Genomic DNA, 12,811 nt, shown 5'->3' with positions numbered 1-12,811 from the left:
CTGGACCAGACAATCCAGTGATTAGTATGATGAGCATCGATCCACGTAATTGAGATCGATGGCATGGATCAACCAAGTCAGTGATCCTGACTACCCGATCCCGTTAGTCGCCTCTTAAAACAAGCATAGTCGCCTTTTACGGCAAGCATTGGTTGCTGAAGACCTTACTCGTATCTAGACGGGTCCGCCATTCAGGAATTACATACAATGCAAGCTATGTCATCATTCAATGAATTATTTCTCACAGACGAAAACATATTTTCTTCCCATTCTGTTCTTCAAGTGTACAGACGCCATCATATTGTATGGAATAGATTGGTTAAACTACTTTGTTTTTAAAATGTGAAACCGAAATATATAATGTAGAATAATGATTGTGAAATAAAAAGAGGACCGCCCGAACAGGGACTCGAACCCTGGACCCTCAGATCACTCTGATTGTGACAGACCGCTTAAAAGTCTGATGCTCTACCGACTGAGCTATCCGGGCTCTTGGCTAGCCAGCCAGATGTTTCTGTTCAGCTGACAGACAAGCAAAGACAAATGTTTGTTAACATTTCTGCTTCCTCAAAGTCCTTTTGTCGTACACCACTCAGGAGTTACATACAATACAAGATATTTCATCATTCAATGAATTATTTCTCATACACGAAAATATATTCTCTCCCCATTCTGTTCTTCAGGTTCACAGATGTCGTCATATTGTATGGAATAGATTGGTTAAAATACTTTGTTTTTGAAATGTGAAACCGTAATATGTTATGAAGAATAATGATTGTGAAATAAAAAGAGGACCGCCCGAACAGGGACTCGAACCCTGGACCCTCAGATCACTCTGATTGTGACAGACCGCTTAAAAGTCTGATGCTCTACCGACTGAGCTATCCGGGCACTCGGTAAGCTAGCCAGATGCTTCTGTTCAGGTGACAGACAAGCAAACACAAATGTTTGTTGACATTTCTGCTGCCTCAAGCGCCTTTTATCGTACATCATTCAGGTTGGTTGGTTGGCAAACACGCCGCACTCTGCAATATTCCATCTTATATGACGGCGGTCTGTAAATAATCGAGTCTGGACCAGACAATCCAGTGATTAATATGATGAGCATCGATCCACGTAATTGAGATCGATGACATGCATCAACCAAGTCAGTGATCCTGACTACCCGATCCCGTTAGTCGCCTCTTAAAACAAGCATAGTCGCCTTTTACGGCAAGCATTGGTTGCTGAAGACCTTACTCGTATCTAGACGGGTCCGCCATTCAGGAATTACATACAATGCAAGCTATGTCATCATTCAATGAATTATTTCTCACAGACGAAAACATATTTTCTTCCCATTCTGTTCTTCAAGTGTACAGACGCCATCATATTGTATGGAATAGATTGGTTAAACTACTTTGTTTTTAAAATGTGAAACCGAAATATATAATGTAGAATAATGATTGTGAAATAAAAAGAGGACCGCCCGAACAGGGACTCGAACCCTGGACCCTCAGATCACTCTGATTGTGACAGACCGCTTAAAAGTCTGATGCTCTACCGACTGAGCTATCCGGGCTCTTGGCTAGCCAGCCAGATGTTTCTGTTCAGCTGACAGACAAGCAAAGACAAATGTTTGTTAACATTTCTGCTTCCTCAAAGTCCTTTTGTCGTACACCACTCAGGAGTTACATACAATACAAGATATTTCATCATTCAATGAATTATTTCTCATACACGAAAATATATTCTCTCCCCATTCTGTTCTTCAGGTTCACAGATGTCGTCATATTGTATGGAATAGATTGGTTAAAATACTTTGTTTTTGAAATGTGAAACCGTAATATGTTATGAAGAATAATGATTGTGAAATAAAAAGAGGACCGCCCGAACAGGGACTCGAACCCTGGACCCTCAGATCACTCTGATTGTGACAGACCGCTTAAAAGTCTGATGCTCTACCGACTGAGCTATCCGGGCACTCGGTAAGCTAGCCAGATGTTTCTGTTCAGGTGACAGACAAGCAAACACAAATGTTTGTTGACATTTCTGCTGCCTCAAGCGCCTTTTATCGTACATCATTCAGGTTGGTTGGTTGGCAAACACGCCGCACTCTGCAATATTCCATCTTATATGACGGCGGTCTGTAAATAATCGAGTCTGGACCAGACAATCCAGTGATTAGTATGATGAGCATCGATCCACGTAATTGAGATCGATGGCATGGATCAACCAAGTCAGTGATCCTGACTACCCGATCCCGTTAGTCGCCTCTTAAAACAAGCATAGTCGCCTTTTACGGCAAGCATAGGTTGCTGAAGACCTTACTCGTATCTAGACGGGTCCGCCATTCAGGAATTACATACAATGCAAGCTATGTCATCATTCAATGAATTATTTCTCACAGACGAAAACATATTTTCTTCCCATTCTGTTCTTCAAGTGTACAGACGCCATCATATTGTATGGAATAGATTGGTTAAACTACTTTGTTTTTAAAATGTGAAACCGAAATATATAATGTAGAATAATGATTGTGAAATAAAAAGAGGACCGCCCGAACAGGGACTCGAACCCTGGACCCTCAGATCACTCTGATTGTGACAGACCGCTTAAAAGTCTGATGCTCTACCGACTGAGCTATCCGGGCTCTTGGCTAGCCAGCCAGATGTTTCTGTTCAGCTGACAGACAAGCAAAGACAAATGTTTGTTAACATTTCTGCTTCCTCAAAGTCCTTTTGTCGTACACCACTCAGGAGTTACATACAATACAAGATATTTCATCATTCAATGAATTATTTCTCATACACGAAAATATATTCTCTCCCCATTCTGTTCTTCAGGTTCACAGATGTCGTCATATTGTATGGAATAGATTGGTTAAAATACTTTGTTTTTGAAATGTGAAACCGTAATATGTTATGAAGAATAATGATTGTGAAATAAAAAGAGGACCGCCCGAACAGGGACTCGAACCCTGGACCCTCAGATCACTCTGATTGTGACAGACCGCTTAAAAGTCTGATGCTCTACCGACTGAGCTATCCGGGCACTCGGTAAGCTAGCCAGATGTTTCTGTTCAGGTGACAGACAAGCAAACACAAATGTTTGTTGACATTTCTGCTGCCTCAAGCGCCTTTTATCGTACATCATTCAGGTTGGTTGGTTGGCAAACACGCCGCACTCTGCAATATTCCATCTTATATGACGGCGGTCTGTAAATAATCGAGTCTGGACCAGACAATCCTGTGGTTAGTATGATGAGCATCGATCCACGTAATTGAGATCGATGGCATGGATCAACCAAGTCAGTGATCCTGACTACCCGATCCCGTTAGTCGCCTCTTAAAACAAGCATAGTCGCCTTTTACGGCAAGCATAGGTTGCTGAAGACCTTACTCGGATCTTCACGGGTCCACCATTCAGGAGTTACATACAATGCAAGCTATGTCATCATTCAATGAATTATTTCTCACAGACGAAAACATATTTTCTTCCCATTCTGTTCTTCAAGTGTACAGACGCCATCATATTGTATGGAATAGATTGGTTAAACTACTTTGTTTTTAAAATGTGAGACCGAAATATATAATGTAGAATAATGATTGTGAAATAAAAAGAGGACCGCCCGAACAGGGACTCGAACCCTGGACCCTCAGATCACTCTGATTGTGACAGACCGCTTAAAAGTCTGATGCTCTACCGACTGAGCTATCCGGGCTCTTGGCTAGCCAGCCAGATGTTTCTGTTCAGCTGACAGACAAGCAAAGACAAATGTTTGTTAACATTTCTGCTTCCTCAAAGTCCTTTTGTCGTACACCACTCAGGAGTTACATACAATACAAGATATTTCATCATTCAATGAATTATTTCTCATACACGAAAATATATTCTCTCCCCATTCTGTTCTTCAGGTTCACAGATGTCGTCATATTGTATGGAATAGATTGGTTAAAATACTTTGTTTTTGAAATGTGAAACCGTAATATGTTATGAAGAATAATGATTGTGAAAATAAAAAGAGGACCGCCAGAACAGGGACTCGAACCCTGGACCCTCAGATCACTCTGATTGTGACAGACCGCTTAAAAGTCTGATGCTCTACCGACTGAGCTATCCGGGCACTCGGTAAGCTAGCCAGATGTTTCTGTTCAGGTGACAGACAAGCAAAGACAAATGTTTGTTGACATTTCTGCTGCCTCAAGCGCCTTTTATCGTACATCATTCAGGTTGGTTGGTTGGCAAACACGCCGCACTCTGCAATATTCCATCTTATATGACGGCGGTCTGTAAATAATCGAGTCTGGACCAGACAATCCAGTGATTAATATGATGAGCATCGATCCACGTAATTGAGATCGATGACATGCATCAACCAAGTCAGTGATCCTGACTAACCGATCCCGTTAGTCGCCTCTTAAAACAAGCATAGTCGCCTTTTACGGCAAGCATTGGTTGCTGAAGACCTTACTCGTATCTAGACGGGTCCGCCATTCAGGAATTACATACAATGCAAGCTATGTCATCATTCAATGAATTATTTCTCACAGACGAAAACATATTTTCTTCCCATTCTGTTCTTCAAGTGTACAGACGCCATCATATTGTATGGAATAGATTGGTTAAACTACTTTGTTTTTAAAATGTGAAACCGAAATATATAATGTAGAATAATGATTGTGAAATAAAAAGAGGACCGCCCGAACAGGGACTCGAACCCTGGACCCTCAGATCACTCTGATTGTGACAGACCGCTTAAAAGTCTGATGCTCTACCGACTGAGCTATCCGGGCTCTTGGCTAGCCAGCCAGATGTTTCTGTTCAGCTGACAGACAAGCAAAGACAAATGTTTGTTAACATTTCTGCTTCCTCAAAGTCCTTTTGTCGTACACCACTCAGGAGTTACATACAATACAAGATATTTCATCATTCAATGAATTATTTCTCATACACGAAAATATATTCTCTCCCCATTCTGTTCTTCAGGTTCACAGATGTCGTCATATTGTATGGAATAGATTGGTTAAAATACTTTGTTTTTGAAATGTGAAACCGTAATATGTTATGAAGAATAATGATTGTGAAAATAAAAAGAGGACCGCCCGAACAGGGACTCGAACCCTGGACCCTCAGATCACTCTGATTGTGACAGACCGCTTAAAAGTCTGATGCTCTACCGACTGAGCTATCCGGGCACTCGGTAAGCTAGCCAGATGTTTCTGTTCAGGTGACAGACAAGCAAACACAAATGTTTGTTGACATTTCTGCTGCCTCAAGCGCCTTTTATCGTACATCATTCAGGTTGGTTGGTTGGCAAACACGCCGCACTCTGCAATATTCCATCTTATATGACGGCGGTCTGTAAATAATCGAGTCTGGACCAGACAATCCTGTGGTTAGTATGATGAGCATCGATCCACGTAATTGAGATCGATGGCATGGATCAACCAAGTCAGTGATCCTGACTACCCGATCCCGTTAGTCGCCTCTTAAAACAAGCATAGTCGCCTTTTACGGCAAGCATAGGTTGCTGAAGACCTTACTCGGATCTTCACGGGTCCACCATTCAGGAGTTACATACAATGCAAGCTATGTCATCATTCAATGAATTATTTCTCACAGACGAAAACATATTTTCTTCCCATTCTGTTCTTCAAGTGTACAGACGCCATCATATTGTATGGAATAGATTGGTTAAACTACTTTGTTTTTAAAATGTGAAACCGAAATATATAATGTAGAATAATGATTGTGAAATAAAAAGAGGACCGCCCGAACAGGGACTCGAACCCTGGACCCTCAGATCACTCTGATTGTGACAGACCGCTTAAAAGTCTGATGCTCTACCGACTGAGCTATCCGGGCTCTTGGCTAGCCAGCCAGATGTTTCTGTTCAGCTGACAGACAAGCAAAGACAAATGTTTGTTAACATTTCTGCTTCCTCAAAGTCCTTTTGTCGTACACCACTCAGGAGTTACATACAATACAAGATATTTCATCATTCAATGAATTATTTCTCATACACGAAAATATATTCTCTCCCCATTCTGTTCTTCAGGTTCACAGATGTCGTCATATTGTATGGAATAGATTGGTTAAAATACTTTGTTTTTGAAATGTGAAACCGTAATATGTTATGAAGAATAATGATTGTGAAAATAAAAAGAGGACCGCCCGAACAGGGACTCGAACCCTGGACCCTCAGATCACTCTGATTGTGACAGACCGCTTAAAAGTCTGATGCTCTACCGACTGAGCTATCCGGGCACTCGGTAAGCTAGCCAGATGTTTCTGTTCAGGTGACAGACAAGCAAACAAAATGTTTGTTGACATTTCTGCTGCCTCAAGCGCCTTTTATCGTACATCATTCAGGTTGGTTGGTTGGCAAACACGCCGCACTCTGCAATATTCCATCTTATATGACGGCGGTCTGTAAATAATCGAGTCTGGACCAGACAATCCTGTGGTTAGTATGATGAGCATCGATCCACGTAATTGAGATCGATGGCATGGATCAACCAAGTCAGTGATCCTGACTACCCGATCCCGTTAGTCGCCTCTTAAAACAAGCATAGTCGCCTTTTACGGCAAGCATAGGTTGCTGAAGACCTTACTCGTATCTAGACAGGTCCGCCATTCAGGAATTACATACAATGCAAGCTATGTCATCATTCAATGAATTATTTCTCACAGACGAAAACATATTTTCTTCCCATTCTGTTCTTCAAGTGTACAGACGCCATCATATTGTATGGAATAGATTGGTTAAACTACTTTGTTTTTAAAATGTGAAACCGAAATATATAATGTAGAATAATGATTGTGAAATAAAAAGAGGACCGCCCGAACAGGGACTCGAACCCTGGACCCTCAGATCACTCTGATTGTGACAGACCGCTTAAAAGTCTGATGCTCTACCGACTGAGCTATCCGGGCTCTTGGCTAGCCAGCCAGATGTTTCTGTTCAGCTGACAGACAAGCAAAGACAAATGTTTGTTAACATTTCTGCTTCCTCAAAGTCCTTTTGTCGTACACCACTCAGGAGTTACATACAATACAAGATATTTCATCATTCAATGAATTATTTCTCATACACGAAAATATATTCTCTCCCCATTCTGTTCTTCAGGTTCACAGATGTCGTCATATTGTATGGAATAGATTGGTTAAAATACTTTGTTTTTGAAATGTGAAACCGTAATATGTTATGAAGAATAATGATTGTGAAAATAAAAAGAGGACCGCCCGAACAGGGACTCGAACCCTGGACCCTCAGATCACTCTGATTGTGACAGACCGCTTAAAAGTCTGATGCTCTACCGACTGAGCTATCCGGGCACTCGGTAAGCTAGCCAGATGTTTCTGTTCAGCTGACAGACAAGCAAACAAAATGTTTGTTGACATTTCTGCTGCCTCAAGCGCCTTTTATCGTACATCATTCAGGTTGGTTGGTTGGCAAACACGCCGCACTCTGCAATATTCCATCTTATATGACGGCGGTCTGTAAATAATCGAGTCTGGACCAGACAATCCTGTGGTTAGTATGATGAGCATCGATCCACGTAATTGAGATCGATGGCATGGATCAACCAAGTCAGTGATCCTGACTACCCGATCCCGTTAGTCGCCTCTTAAAACAAGCATAGTCGCCTTTTACGGCAAGCATAGGTTGCTGAAGACCTTACTCGTATCTAGACAGGTCCGCCATTCAGGAATTACATACAATGCAAGCTATGTCATCATTCAATGAATTATTTCTCACAGACGAAAACATATTTTCTTCCCATTCTGTTCTTCAAGTGTACAGACGCCATCATATTGTATGGAATAGATTGGTTAAACTACTTTGTTTTTAAAATGTGAAACCGAAATATATAATGTAGAATAATGATTGTGAAATAAAAAGAGGACCGCCCGAACAGGGACTCGAACCCTGGACCCTCAGATCACTCTGATTGTGACAGACCGCTTAAAAGTCTGATGCTCTACCGACTGAGCTATCCGGGCTCTTGGCTAGCCAGCCAGATGTTTCTGTTCAGCTGACAGACAAGCAAAGACAAATGTTTGTTAACATTTCTGCTTCCTCAAAGTCCTTTTGTCGTACACCACTCAGGAGTTACATACAATACAAGATATTTCATCATTCAATGAATTATTTCTCATACACGAAAATATATTCTCTCCCCATTCTGTTCTTCAGGTTCACAGATGTCGTCATATTGTATGGAATAGATTGGTTAAAATACTTTGTTTTTGAAATGTGAAACCGTAATATGTTATGAAGAATAATGATTGTGAAAATAAAAAGAGGACCGCCCGAACAGGGACTCGAACCCTGGACCCTCAGATCACTCTGATTGTGACAGACCGCTTAAAAGTCTGATGCTCTACCGACTGAGCTATCCGGGCACTCGGTAAGCTAGCCAGATGTTTCTGTTCAGGTGACAGACAAGCAAACACAAATGTTTGTTGACATTTCTGCTGCCTCAAGCGCCTTTTATCGTACATCATTCAGGTTGGTTGGTTGGCAAACACGCCGCACTCTGCAATATTCCATCTTATATGACGGCGGTCTGTAAATAATCGAGTCTGGACCAGACAATCCTGTGGTTAGTATGATGAGCATCGATCCACGTAATTGAGATCGATGGCATGGATCAACCAAGTCAGTGATCCTGACTACCCGATCCCGTTAGTCGCCTCTTAAAACAAGCATAGTCGCCTTTTACGGCAAGCATAGGTTGCTGAAGACCTTACTCGTATCTAGACAGGTCCGCCATTCAGGAATTACATACAATGCAAGCTATGTCATCATTCAATGAATTATTTCTCACAGACGAAAACATATTTTCTTCCCATTCTGTTCTTCAAGTGTACAGACGCCATCATATTGTATGGAATAGATTGGTTAAACTACTTTGTTTTTAAAATGTGAAACCGAAATATATAATGTAGAATAATGATTGTGAAATAGAAAGAGGACCGCCCGAACAGGGACTCGAACCCTGGACCCTCAGATCACTCTGATTGTGACAGACCGCTTAAAAGTCTGATGCTCTACCGACTGAGCTATCCGGGCTCTTGGCTAGCCAGCCAGATGTTTCTGTTCAGCTGACAGACAAGCAAAGACAAATGTTTGTTAACATTTCTGCTTCCTCAAAGTCCTTTTGTCGTACACCACTCAGGAGTTACATACAATACAAGATATTTCATCATTCAATGAATTATTTCTCATACACGAAAATATATTCTCTCCCCATTCTGTTCTTCAGGTTCACAGATGTCGTCATATTGTATGGAATAGATTGGTTAAAATACTTTGTTTTTGAAATGTGAAACCGTAATATGTTATGAAGAATAATGATTGTGAAATAAAAAGAGGACCGCCCGAACAGGGACTCGAACCCTGGACCCTCAGATCACTCTGATTGTGACAGACCGCTTAAAAGTCTGATGCTCTACCGACTGAGCTATCCGGGCACTCGGTAAGCTAGCCAGATGTTTCTGTTCAGGTGACAGACAAGCAAACACAAATGTTTGTTGACATTTCTGCTGCCTCAAGCGCCTTTTATCGTACATCATTCAGGTTGGTTGGTTGGCAAACACGCCGCACTCTGCAATATTCCATCTTATATGACGGCGGTCTGTAAATAATCGAGTCTGGACCAGACAATCCAGTGATTAATATGATGAGCATCGATCCACGTAATTGAGATCGATGGCATGGATCAACCAAGTCAGTGATCCTGACTACCCGATCCCGTTAGTCGCCTCTTAAAACAAGCATAGTCGCCTTTTACGGCAAGCATTGGTTGCTGAAGACCTTACTCGGATCTAGACGGGTCCGCCATTCAGGAATTACATACAATGCAAGCTATGTCATCATTCAATGAATTATTTCTCATACAGGAAAATATATTCTCTCCCCATTCTGTTCTTCAGGTTCACAGATGTCGTCATATTGTATGGAATAGATTGGTTAAAATACTTTGTTTTTGAAATGTGAAACCGAAATATATAATGTAGAATAATGATTGTGAAATAAAAAGAGGACCGCCCGAACAGGGACTCGAACCCTGGACCCTCAGATCACTCTGATTGTGACAGACCGCTTAAAAGTCTGATGCTCTACCGACTGAGCTATCCGGGCTCTTGGCTAGCCAGCCAGATGTTTCTGTTCAGCTGACAGACAAGCAAAGACAAATGTTTGTTAACATTTCTGCTTCCTCAAAGTCCTTTTGTCGTACACCACTCAGGAGTTACATACAATACAAGATATTTCATCATTCAATGAATTATTTCTCATACACGAAAATATATTCTCTCCCCATTCTGTTCTTCAGGTTCACAGATGTCGTCATATTGTATGGAATAGATTGGTTAAAATACTTTGTTTTTGAAATGTGAAACCGTAATATGTTATGAAGAATAATGATTGTGAAATAAAAAGAGGACCGCCCGAACAGGGACTCGAACCCTGGACCCTCAGATCACTCTGATTGTGACAGACCGCTTAAAAGTCTGATGCTCTACCGACTGAGCTATCCGGGCACTCGGTAAGCTAGCCAGATGTTTCTGTTCAGGTGACAGACAAGCAAACACAAATGTTTGTTGACATTTCTGCTGCCTCAAGCGCCTTTTATCGTACATCATTCAGGTTGGTTGGTTGGCAAACACGCCGCACTCTGCAATATTCCATCTTATATGACGGCGGTCTGTAAATAATCGAGTCTGGACCAGACAATCCAGTGATTAATATGATGAGCATCGATCCACGTAATTGAGATCGATGACATGCATCAACCAAGTCAGTGATCCTGACTACCCGATCCCGTTAGTCGCCTCTTAAAACAAGCATAGTCGCCTTTTACGGCAAGCATTGGTTGCTGAAGACCATACTCGGATCTTCACGGGTCCACCATTCAGGAGTTACATACAATGCAAGCTATGTCATCATTCAATGAATTATTTCTCACAGACGAAAACATATTTTCTTCCCATTCTGTTCTTCAAGTGTACAGACGCCATCATATTGTATGGAATAGATTGGTTAAACTACTTTGTTTTTAAAATGTGAAACCGAAATATATAATGTAGAATAATGATTGTGAAATAAAAAGAGGACCGCCCGAACAGGGACTCGAACCCTGGACCCTCAGATCACTCTGATTGTGACAGACCGCTTAAAAGTCTGATGCTCTACCGACTGAGCTATCCGGGCTCTTGGCTAGCCAGCCAGATGTTTCTGTTCAGCTGACAGACAAGCAAAGACAAATGTTTGTTAACATTTCTGCTTCCTCAAAGTCCTTTTGTCGTACACCACTCAGGAGTTACATACAATACAAGATATTTCATCATTCAATGAATTATTTCTCATACACGAAAATATATTCTCTCCCCATTCTGTTCTTCAGGTTCACAGATGTCGTCATATTGTATGGAATAGATTGGTTAAAATACTTTGTTTTTGAAATGTGAAACCGTAATATGTTATGAAGAATAATGATTGTGAAAATAAAAAGATGACCGCCCGAACAGGGACTCAAACCCTGGACCCTCAGATCACTCTGATTGTGACAGACCGCTTAAAAGTCTGATGCTCTACCGACTGAGCTATCCGGGCACTCGGTAAGCTAGCCAGATGTTTCTGTTCAGATGACAGACAAGCAAACACAAATGTTTGTTGACATTTCTGCTGCCTCAAGCGCCTTTTATCGTACATCATTCAGGTTGGTTGGTTGGCAAACACGCCGCACTCTGCAATATTCCATCTTATATGACGGCGGTCTGTAAATAATCGAGTCTGGACCAGACAATCCAGTGATTAATATGATGAGCATCGATCCACGTAATTGAGATCGATGACATGCATCAACCAAGTCAGTGATCCTGACTACCCGATCCCGTTAGTCGCCTCTTAAAACAAGCATAGTCGCCTTTTACGGCAAGCATAGGTTGCTGAAGACCTTACTCGTATCTAGACGGGTCCGCCATTCAGGAATTACATACAATGCAAGCTATGTCATCATTCAATGAATTATTTCTCACAGACGAAAACATATTTTCTTCCCATTCTGTTCTTCAAGTGTACAGACGCCATCATATTGTATGGAATAGATTGGTTAAACTACTTTGTTTTTAAAATGTGAAACCGAAATATATAATGTAGAATAATGATTGTGAAATAAAAAGAGGACCGCCCGAACAGGGACTCGAACCCTGGACCCTCAGATCACTCTGATTGTGACAGACCGCTTAAAAGTCTGATGCTCTACCGACTGAGCTATCCGGGCACTCGGTAAGCTAGCCAGATGTTTCTGTTCAGGTGACAGACAAGCAAACACAAATGTTTGTTGACATTTCTGCTGCCTCAAGCGCCTTTTATCGTACATCATTCAGGTTGGTTGGTTGGCAAACACGCCGCACTCTGCAATATTCCATCTTATATGACGGCGGTCTGTAAATAATCGAGTCTGGACCAGACAATCCAGTGATTAATATGATGAGCATCGATCCACGTAATTGAGATCGATGACATGCATCAACCAAGTCAGTGATCCTGACTACCCGATCCCGTTAGTCGCCTCTTAAAACAAGCATAGTCGCCTTTTACGGCAAGCATTGGTTGCTGAAGACCATACTCGGATCTTCACGGGTCCACCATTCAGGAGTTACATACAATGCAAGCTATGTCATCATTCAATGAATTATTTCTCACAGACGAAAACATATTTTCTTCCCATTCTGTTCTTCAAGTGTACAGACGCCATCATATTGTATGGAATAGATTGGTTAAACTACTTTGTTTTTAAAATGTGAAACCGAAATA

At 41.5% G+C, this 12,811-nt stretch overlaps 23 non-coding genes across 23 annotated transcripts; all 23 read right to left on the bottom strand.

Annotated features, from left to right (window-relative positions):
- Nucleotides 1–394: 394 nt before the first annotated feature.
- Nucleotides 395–490, bottom strand: Trnak-uuu. The gene is made up of 2 exons: nucleotides 454–490; nucleotides 395–430 (listed from the first exon to the last, which is right to left on the bottom strand). It is a non-coding gene; the product is annotated as a tRNA-Lys (tRNA).
- A 305-nt stretch (nucleotides 491–795) lies between these two features.
- On the bottom strand, nucleotides 796–891 carry Trnak-uuu. Its single transcript has 2 exons — nucleotides 855–891; nucleotides 796–831 (listed from the first exon to the last, which is right to left on the bottom strand). It is a non-coding gene; the product is annotated as a tRNA-Lys (tRNA).
- A 574-nt stretch (nucleotides 892–1,465) lies between these two features.
- Trnak-uuu lies at nucleotides 1,466–1,561 on the bottom strand. Its single transcript has 2 exons — nucleotides 1,525–1,561; nucleotides 1,466–1,501 (listed from the first exon to the last, which is right to left on the bottom strand). It is a non-coding gene; the product is annotated as a tRNA-Lys (tRNA).
- A 305-nt stretch (nucleotides 1,562–1,866) lies between these two features.
- Trnak-uuu lies at nucleotides 1,867–1,962 on the bottom strand. Its single transcript has 2 exons — nucleotides 1,926–1,962; nucleotides 1,867–1,902 (listed from the first exon to the last, which is right to left on the bottom strand). It is a non-coding gene; the product is annotated as a tRNA-Lys (tRNA).
- Nucleotides 1,963–2,536: 574 nt separating this feature from the next.
- On the bottom strand, nucleotides 2,537–2,632 carry Trnak-uuu. The gene is made up of 2 exons: nucleotides 2,596–2,632; nucleotides 2,537–2,572 (listed from the first exon to the last, which is right to left on the bottom strand). It is a non-coding gene; the product is annotated as a tRNA-Lys (tRNA).
- A 305-nt stretch (nucleotides 2,633–2,937) lies between these two features.
- Nucleotides 2,938–3,033, bottom strand: Trnak-uuu. The gene is made up of 2 exons: nucleotides 2,997–3,033; nucleotides 2,938–2,973 (listed from the first exon to the last, which is right to left on the bottom strand). It is a non-coding gene; the product is annotated as a tRNA-Lys (tRNA).
- Nucleotides 3,034–3,607: 574 nt separating this feature from the next.
- Trnak-uuu lies at nucleotides 3,608–3,703 on the bottom strand. Its single transcript has 2 exons — nucleotides 3,667–3,703; nucleotides 3,608–3,643 (listed from the first exon to the last, which is right to left on the bottom strand). It is a non-coding gene; the product is annotated as a tRNA-Lys (tRNA).
- Nucleotides 3,704–4,009: 306 nt separating this feature from the next.
- On the bottom strand, nucleotides 4,010–4,105 carry Trnak-uuu. The gene is made up of 2 exons: nucleotides 4,069–4,105; nucleotides 4,010–4,045 (listed from the first exon to the last, which is right to left on the bottom strand). It is a non-coding gene; the product is annotated as a tRNA-Lys (tRNA).
- Nucleotides 4,106–4,679: 574 nt separating this feature from the next.
- On the bottom strand, nucleotides 4,680–4,775 carry Trnak-uuu. Its single transcript has 2 exons — nucleotides 4,739–4,775; nucleotides 4,680–4,715 (listed from the first exon to the last, which is right to left on the bottom strand). It is a non-coding gene; the product is annotated as a tRNA-Lys (tRNA).
- Nucleotides 4,776–5,081: 306 nt separating this feature from the next.
- On the bottom strand, nucleotides 5,082–5,177 carry Trnak-uuu. Its single transcript has 2 exons — nucleotides 5,141–5,177; nucleotides 5,082–5,117 (listed from the first exon to the last, which is right to left on the bottom strand). It is a non-coding gene; the product is annotated as a tRNA-Lys (tRNA).
- Nucleotides 5,178–5,751: 574 nt separating this feature from the next.
- On the bottom strand, nucleotides 5,752–5,847 carry Trnak-uuu. Its single transcript has 2 exons — nucleotides 5,811–5,847; nucleotides 5,752–5,787 (listed from the first exon to the last, which is right to left on the bottom strand). It is a non-coding gene; the product is annotated as a tRNA-Lys (tRNA).
- Nucleotides 5,848–6,153: 306 nt separating this feature from the next.
- On the bottom strand, nucleotides 6,154–6,249 carry Trnak-uuu. The gene is made up of 2 exons: nucleotides 6,213–6,249; nucleotides 6,154–6,189 (listed from the first exon to the last, which is right to left on the bottom strand). It is a non-coding gene; the product is annotated as a tRNA-Lys (tRNA).
- A 573-nt stretch (nucleotides 6,250–6,822) lies between these two features.
- Nucleotides 6,823–6,918, bottom strand: Trnak-uuu. The gene is made up of 2 exons: nucleotides 6,882–6,918; nucleotides 6,823–6,858 (listed from the first exon to the last, which is right to left on the bottom strand). It is a non-coding gene; the product is annotated as a tRNA-Lys (tRNA).
- A 306-nt stretch (nucleotides 6,919–7,224) lies between these two features.
- Nucleotides 7,225–7,320, bottom strand: Trnak-uuu. Its single transcript has 2 exons — nucleotides 7,284–7,320; nucleotides 7,225–7,260 (listed from the first exon to the last, which is right to left on the bottom strand). It is a non-coding gene; the product is annotated as a tRNA-Lys (tRNA).
- A 573-nt stretch (nucleotides 7,321–7,893) lies between these two features.
- Trnak-uuu lies at nucleotides 7,894–7,989 on the bottom strand. The gene is made up of 2 exons: nucleotides 7,953–7,989; nucleotides 7,894–7,929 (listed from the first exon to the last, which is right to left on the bottom strand). It is a non-coding gene; the product is annotated as a tRNA-Lys (tRNA).
- A 306-nt stretch (nucleotides 7,990–8,295) lies between these two features.
- Nucleotides 8,296–8,391, bottom strand: Trnak-uuu. Its single transcript has 2 exons — nucleotides 8,355–8,391; nucleotides 8,296–8,331 (listed from the first exon to the last, which is right to left on the bottom strand). It is a non-coding gene; the product is annotated as a tRNA-Lys (tRNA).
- Nucleotides 8,392–8,965: 574 nt separating this feature from the next.
- Trnak-uuu lies at nucleotides 8,966–9,061 on the bottom strand. The gene is made up of 2 exons: nucleotides 9,025–9,061; nucleotides 8,966–9,001 (listed from the first exon to the last, which is right to left on the bottom strand). It is a non-coding gene; the product is annotated as a tRNA-Lys (tRNA).
- Nucleotides 9,062–9,366: 305 nt separating this feature from the next.
- Nucleotides 9,367–9,462, bottom strand: Trnak-uuu. The gene is made up of 2 exons: nucleotides 9,426–9,462; nucleotides 9,367–9,402 (listed from the first exon to the last, which is right to left on the bottom strand). It is a non-coding gene; the product is annotated as a tRNA-Lys (tRNA).
- Nucleotides 9,463–10,036: 574 nt separating this feature from the next.
- Nucleotides 10,037–10,132, bottom strand: Trnak-uuu. The gene is made up of 2 exons: nucleotides 10,096–10,132; nucleotides 10,037–10,072 (listed from the first exon to the last, which is right to left on the bottom strand). It is a non-coding gene; the product is annotated as a tRNA-Lys (tRNA).
- Nucleotides 10,133–10,437: 305 nt separating this feature from the next.
- On the bottom strand, nucleotides 10,438–10,533 carry Trnak-uuu. Its single transcript has 2 exons — nucleotides 10,497–10,533; nucleotides 10,438–10,473 (listed from the first exon to the last, which is right to left on the bottom strand). It is a non-coding gene; the product is annotated as a tRNA-Lys (tRNA).
- Nucleotides 10,534–11,107: 574 nt separating this feature from the next.
- Nucleotides 11,108–11,203, bottom strand: Trnak-uuu. The gene is made up of 2 exons: nucleotides 11,167–11,203; nucleotides 11,108–11,143 (listed from the first exon to the last, which is right to left on the bottom strand). It is a non-coding gene; the product is annotated as a tRNA-Lys (tRNA).
- A 306-nt stretch (nucleotides 11,204–11,509) lies between these two features.
- Nucleotides 11,510–11,605, bottom strand: Trnak-uuu. Its single transcript has 2 exons — nucleotides 11,569–11,605; nucleotides 11,510–11,545 (listed from the first exon to the last, which is right to left on the bottom strand). It is a non-coding gene; the product is annotated as a tRNA-Lys (tRNA).
- A 574-nt stretch (nucleotides 11,606–12,179) lies between these two features.
- Nucleotides 12,180–12,275, bottom strand: Trnak-uuu. Its single transcript has 2 exons — nucleotides 12,239–12,275; nucleotides 12,180–12,215 (listed from the first exon to the last, which is right to left on the bottom strand). It is a non-coding gene; the product is annotated as a tRNA-Lys (tRNA).
- Nucleotides 12,276–12,811: the final 536 nt, after the last annotated feature.

Source organism: Haliotis rufescens, unplaced genomic scaffold, assembly GCF_023055435.1.
Source record: "Haliotis rufescens isolate VD_foot unplaced genomic scaffold, xgHalRufe1.0.p SCAF_12, whole genome shotgun sequence".
NCBI classification, from domain to species: domain Eukaryota; kingdom Metazoa; phylum Mollusca; class Gastropoda; order Lepetellida; family Haliotidae; genus Haliotis; species Haliotis rufescens.
The sequence above is the reverse complement of the archived record's forward strand: the minus strand, read 5'-3'. Positions and strand labels throughout refer to the sequence as shown.